The sequence below is a fragment of the Pinus tabuliformis genome, chromosome 6 (assembly GCF_031772625.1).
Source record: "Pinus tabuliformis cultivar Carrire ecotype Pingquan chromosome 6, CPIR1, whole genome shotgun sequence".
Taxonomy (NCBI): Eukaryota; Viridiplantae; Streptophyta; class Pinopsida; order Pinales; family Pinaceae; genus Pinus; species Pinus tabuliformis.
Window position 1 is genome coordinate 1,496,673,684 of NC_142292.1, and position 7,212 is coordinate 1,496,680,895.

The 7,212-nt window shown below is 40.0% G+C and overlaps 1 pseudogene; it reads right to left on the reverse strand.

Moving 5' to 3' along the window:
• Window positions 1-6,960, reverse strand: part of LOC149264331 (uncharacterized) — a 32,935-nt pseudogene extending 25,975 nt beyond the window's left edge.
• Window positions 6,961-7,212: the final 252 nt, after the last annotated feature.

A 7,212-nucleotide genomic window follows, 5' to 3' on the forward strand; every position in this document is an offset into this window, starting at 1 on the left:
ACATAAACAAGCGTATATACGCGGATAGGCCTTATGCAACTCGCGTATACCAATTTCCATATCAGCAACCTGTAAATGTCCTGTAGAGAATAAGTCATCAACCTATAACAAGGTATGTCTGCATCAATTCATCCCTTTGAACAGGATTCAGAGTCATTCACTTGTGTGAAACCACCATAGCCATTTCATCAAGCTCTACATGATCCAAGTATCAATACTTGGGAACATCTGCATCAACATATGTAAGTATCAACCTATCATCATATAGATATGAACTCATCATCATGTCTCCAACAAAGCAACTTTGAGTAGTCATCCATGTATCAGCACTATGTATCTTGAGCTCAAGCTCATTTGAAGCAACAATCCTTATCCACAAGAGTGCCTGCATCATAACTGTATGATCTTTATGCATATGACAACAGCAGCATATAAGTGACTCATCATCAAGTGAGGAAGATGTGTATTCAAGCTTTGTACTTCTCCTTGTCCTTATGAAGATCACCATGTAAGCACCATATATGCATTATCAAGCAATCAACCATAAATCTGATCTGATCATTAACTATGTAGCCCCAAGAGTCACATCATAGCAAGATATATCATTTGGCCATATAAGAATCATCACCAAGGATTATTAACCATAATGCCAACAATGAATTACTAAAGGCATATGCTCCCCCTCAACCAGTGCCATCTGTTAGATCTGATCATGCATATATCAGCAATAAGCATCAAAACATCATCATCCTCAAGTTAGGATCAAAACACTTCTAGACATCTTACAAGTATCAAAGCATTTTCACACATCCTCAGCCGACTGTAATTAATAGAGCAAATAACAGACTGAATCATATCAGATCCTTTTTCTGATCTTGTCCCCACTGCTTTTCCTCAGACTGACATATACGCGACTTTGCAGTGTCTAACTCGCGTATATATGCGACTTCCCTTTAAGTAACTTGCATATGAGATTCAGGACACTGAAGTTTTACACTTTCAGCTCCCCCTGAGTCTGATATGTCTGTGCTGTGCTGTGTCTCAGTACATTGTGCTGACTGTACTTCCTTCTTCCTCCATATCTTCAAGTGTGATGAGGTTTTCTCCTTTCGGTGTGATGTCCATCCTTTGTTCCTGCATTCCTTTGCTATATGTCCAAGCTTGTTACATGCATAACATCTAACTTGTTTCATGTTCCTCCTGTAGCAATCAGCAGCTTTGTGACCATACATATTGCAAGCAAAGCAATATCCATTAAAGTACCTTGATTGAGATGACCTGTCCGCATAATAGTCTTGAACTCTTCTTCTTCTACATCTAGCTGCAACATGTCCAAGATTATGACATACATAACATTCAATATTATTCATAGGAGGAGTAAAAGATTTTCTTTGAAGACTTTCTTTCCTTGGTTGATGATGAGATTGACCTTTCATCTCCTTGTTGATCATTTTGGATTTCTCTTTAGAGTTCCTTGCCTCACCTTGTGAACTAGATTCACCTTCAACAGATTCATGGAAACCAAGACCAGTCTTGATAGCAGGAGACCTTTGACTACTAAGAATATCATCCAAAGCTTTAGTACTATCTTGAAATCTCAAAAGTTTATCCTTTTCTTCTAATTTACCTTTCAAGATATTTACCTCAACTTGAAGTTGTTCCTCCTTTTCCAGACATTGCTTCTTCATGTCTTCTCCATCTTTCCTTCCTTCTTCCAACTGATGCCTTAGTTTGAGAATCTCCTTTTCTTGTTCTTCATTCAGATCCTGCTGCATTTGACGAACTTGGAAGGCACATTCTAGTTGAGATTTTAAGCTGGTGACTTCGTTTTCTTGTTTTGCAATAGCTTGGAGTAGATCTGTATTCTGCTTCTTTGATTCTTCAAGATCTCCTTTTAGTGAGGGGATTGTAGCTTCAAGATTTTCATAGTAGCTGGATCTATCTTTGAGTTTCTTGATGGTTGTGCTTCTTTCGCTGACTTCTTTTCTTAATGATGTCACTTCATGCTGCAATTTTTGACATTGGTCTTCCTTGTCCTTGAGTAGCTTTCTTACCTTGTTTCCTTCTTCTAGTTGGGCCTTTATTTTGGTAACTTCTTCTTTGAAAGCACATTCCCTTTTGTTCAATAGATCTTGTTGATCTTTAACTTTGTCTGCAAGCCTTCTAAATACTGCCTCTATTTGACACTTTTCTTGCTCACCCATACAAGCATGTTCAGTAGTTTCACTATCACTTCCATCTCTTTCACAAGGAAATATAGCTGGAACATCAGAGGATAACACATTCATACCTGATAATGATTCTGAATCTGAAGAGCTTCTTATACCTAATCCCCAATCGACTCTCCCACTGTCATAGATCTTCTGAGATGTCTTCTTCTTCTTATGAGCTTTCCTCTTAAGCTTCTTTCCCATTGTTCCACGGATCTCCTTCAAGCGATCAAGCTTCTACCAAAGGACCTGGCTCTGATACCAATTGTTGGAAATAATACTGAGAGGGGGGGGTGAATCAGTATTATCAGAACTATAAAACTTTTTCAATGCTCAGAAATATATACGCTACTTCAGTTAAGCTAACCCGCGTGTACACGCTACTGTGTCTAAAGAAACTTGCGTATATCCAGAAATCTTATGATTCAGTTAGCTTAGTCTTCAGTAAATACATCAGATCATTATTAAGCATATTAACAGTAACCAGGTGCAGAATAACAGAACAGAGCATCACACAAGAGCCACACACATGAACACAAAGATATAAGGTGGAAACCCAATGTGGGTGAAAACCACCTGCTGCAAGTCATCTCAATCTTCTTCTTAATAAGAAAATCCTTTTACAATATTTGTACTGGTGCAGTCTTATACCAGTACGGGAGCTACAACCCCCTTTGCTCTTGTACTAGCCGATCCATTTACTAGTACGCAGGCTACTACCTGCTATAATGCTCCAAAGATCTCCCTTAGCTTTTGTACTAGCTTAGATACTAGTACGTAGGTGCTTGCCTACAATCTTCTCACCTTCAGGTACCACGTTTCATCAATTTTCAGACTGGATACACTGAAGCAGAACACATAATCTGTAAGGCCACTTTTCATCCAATTTTCATACTGGACCCATAACTATCATTGAAGCTCAAAACAATCATCAAACCCTGAATCACTGAAACCCTGTTAACAACAGTCACCAGAACACAGAGCAGACACAGAACTCTGTAATAACCATCAGATCCATCTGCAACTTCAAATATCAAGCTTTACAATGTATACGCTACTTCGATGAATCAAACCCGCGTGTATACGCGCTTTTTACAAAGACAACCCGCGTACAGATCTAAAAATAATTTCTCATAACTTGCAGTTGTACCAGACATCAGTCATACTCATAACACTTATAGAATAATACATGCGTCAGTATGTAGATCTAGAATAAGCATCATAAAGATAGTTCATTTCAAACCATTTGATCCCGATCTCTCCTTAGATCTAGTTCTCCATCAACCGGTGAGATCTCTCCTTAGCTCAGATCAAGCAATGCATCATCAACCCATAACCCTGCATACTGGATCTAATGCTTCATCAGATATTCAAGACATTTCAGATACGTTTGCCTAATGATTTCCTTCTCCTTATATAGCCTTAGGCCTTGTTCAATACCAAGGGCCACAACCATAGAAATCCAATACCATCAACTTCAAAACTAGGGATCAACACGTCCGTCGAGACACCAAGGTCCAAAACCATAGGCACAACTTCCAAGGAATAACCGCCGTGGACCAAAGATAAGTTTTCCATATACACGCTCTTTTACTGAAGCCAACCTGCGTGTACACGCGACTTGGGCTTAATGAACCTGCGTGTATGAACTTTCTCTTCTTCTTATAGTCTGATCATCAATTCCTTGCTGCTGTCCTTCTGCACTAAGATTTCTCATCAGTGTGGTTTGCCATCAAGGACAACACTTGTCTCATAATGCCAACAATCTCCCCCTTTGGACTTGATGGCAAAGCTAACTTGTCACACTTATAACTATCATCTGATTCCTTTGAGCTGTCCTCCATCAGTCACATCTGATATCTCTTCTGAAGATTCATCCAGTTATACATAAGTGAGATATTCTTCTATGAGAGGGTTGCCATCAAGTACAACACATGCATCATAATGCCAACATGCACAAGGAAATAAGCCTAAAGTCCATGAAAGAGTTGGGCACCTTTTTTTTTTCAGAATCAATGCTATATATGTGGAGGTTAATTGTCGCCAGATATGTCCTTGTGTCCTGGATTCCTCCACCATGTTTAAGAGATCGCTTTTGAATAAATCAAAAAATGGATGAAGAAATCAATAGACCATCCGTCCGGGCCAGGACACTTATCTTTTTGGAAAGATTTCATTGTAGCCAGCAACTCCTCCTCAGAGACCGCTGAAAAAAGAGAGTTGTTCAGATTTGCATCAAACATAGTAGGATACGGATCTATACCCCACAATATATCCTCAATATTAGATCCGACGTCCCTACTATAAGCCTATCTGAAAAATTCCCGACACATATTAGCATATCTATGAAAAAACTTTGAATTTTTATCACCCTCCTTGAGCCATATAGCCCGACTTTTTAAGCGCCAGGTGGCTTCTTCCTTTGATAAAATTTTTTGTTTTTTTTTTTCCAATGTCCAAATTTGAGAGCAGATAGCCAGTGGGATAGTGGAAGCTTTTAAGTGGGCAGATAATATATCCAATTTCTTATGAATGTCCCGCAAAGTGACTCTATTGGAAATTACTTTTTCCTTTTGCCACTATTTTACCCCCGCCCTAAGAGTAGACAATCTATCCAAGAAGGATCGGGATTCAGCCTGATACGACAGAGATATGGAATGCCAAGTATCTTGAATGAATTTGTTGAAAAGGGCATCTTCAAGCCATGTGCGGTTGAATTTAAAGGGATAACCAAGTCTATGTCCAGATTGTTTCCAATGTATGGAAATAGGCCTATGATCCGATATGAATGATGGAATGATCTTAACCATTGGAATCCCAAATCTATCAATCAAAGATTCGTGCAAGAGAAATCTGTCCAGTCTCTTAGCAAGGAATGCCGCATTCAACCTACCATTATCCCAGGTAGGGCCGAAATTAGTAGGCAGAACATCCACATAGTTTTGTTGAATGATGGCATCCAACAAAGTCATTTTTCCTTCCATTTCCCCATATTTCATCGCTGCTAAGAGTACAATTGAGGTCCCCACCAATCAAGAGGGAGTTTAATTCAAGAAATTCTGAAGAAAGAAATTGATCCCAGAAGGGGATATGATCTTTGTAAGGAGCATATATATTCAAAATATGGACAGGCTTCGGAGAACCTCGAAAATGGGCAAGGAGAAAGATGCCTGCAAAACATTTGAAAGCCACGCTTTAATCCATTTTGGATCCCATAAGACTTCCAGGCCCCCCGATAATCCAACCGCATTTGTAGCAACCATATGCCAAGTTGGGAACATACGCCTGAAGTAAGTAATAGATTGTAGGCTATCGTGCATGGTCTCTTGAATGAGAAGCATCTTAGAGCTAGAAGACAAAAATAGATCTTTTAGAGCCAAATATTTTGGGTCTGCCCTAAGACCCCTGATGTTCATCGAAAGGATGTCAATCATTTTGAAACCATCCTGGGCCTATTTTCTCTAAGGGGCCTCAGGTCAGAGAAATCCTCGCCAGCTATATCAGTAATGGGAATATCAACAAGAGATAGATCCCGAATAGATACCTCCTATCTACTTCTTCTTCCTCTGAAGTGTCTACTTCCCCGATTATTTTTATGCTTGACAGTGATATTCCCAGTAGAGTTTGGGCTAATAACCGGAGAAGGGGAATGGGATGGTTTGTGGATAGTCAGCAGCTGTAATTTCAAGGACTCACGTTGGAGAAGGAGGTCGATATCACGATCAAATGAATTACGGGGCGATGACTTTGGAGAATTTAGAGGGGTTATCGATGTACATGGAGCTTTTCCTTTGTGATCATCCCGAGGAAGGAGTGAAGGAGGGGTGGGGATCCTATGGGAGGGGCAATGGTGAGTGGGGGGAGATTTTGGGGATGAGGAAATATAGTGAATGTGAGAGGAAGAAGGCAAATCCCGAGAGGGCTTGGGGATGGAAGGAAGAGGAGGAATAGCTGGGTCCGGATCCGGTTCTGAAGGGTAAGGGATAATAGTGAAGATCGGCTGTCGAATAGAAGGGGCCTTCTTAGACACCATCGGGGGTCGTTGAAAAGAGGCGAGCCTTGGAAGGGAACATTGGTCCTTGAATGGACTATTTTGTTGGACGGGATCCGCAGACAGAGATCGAGAGATTGGCCTGGATGAAGATCGATCTCGAGAATTTTCCTTAGGCGATGAAAATTGTGCTGAAGGGAAATCAGCGTCAAAGGAAAACTTTGAATGATTATTGTAGATCGGTTCATCACCTACAATCTTTGTGGAATCAGGAATCTTTTGAGAATGGCTCTTCAACTTATATCTTCCACCAAGACAGTGAGGGCATTGAGGAAGGAGATGACATGTTTTGTGACAAACAGAGCATCTAAATGGAACGCCCCAATAATCCAGTCGTTGTTGTATATTATACATATCCCAAGATAGATCTATAAGTTTAGGGAATCCACCCCTGTACTCCTTTTCTATAAGAATCCAAGCGACACGCTTGTCCTTGGCCCCAATGCACTTTAGATCTACATAGATGAAACGGCCAATAGCATTTCCAATTTTCGCCATAGATTCCTGAGTCCAGAGCTCGATTGGAAGGCCAGGCAACTTTAACCAAATATAGTTGTTTTGTGGGGTGCATCTAAGAGGATTGAATCCAATAAACCATCTGTGCAATGCAAGAAAACTCCGATCACGAACCCATGGCCTGGCCAGGATAAACTTTAAATCCCGAATCCTAAGAAAGTGGAAGTTGTACCAGTTGTTCATGAGACGAATAAGATCTACCTTCTCTCACTCAGACTCTATGCAAAACTAAGAGAAATCGACCCAAAACTCTGATTACCTACTCCTAAAATCCCTAACCCTAATATTTTTCTATTGCATGGAGCGAATATTTTAATATTTAAAAAAAAATCTCATAATTGTTTTTCCCTCTGTTACAAATTTACATTCCAGGTCATTTTCATTTCATTACATTTGCATTCACATTTTATATTTAATTATGGTCAGCTTCAACCT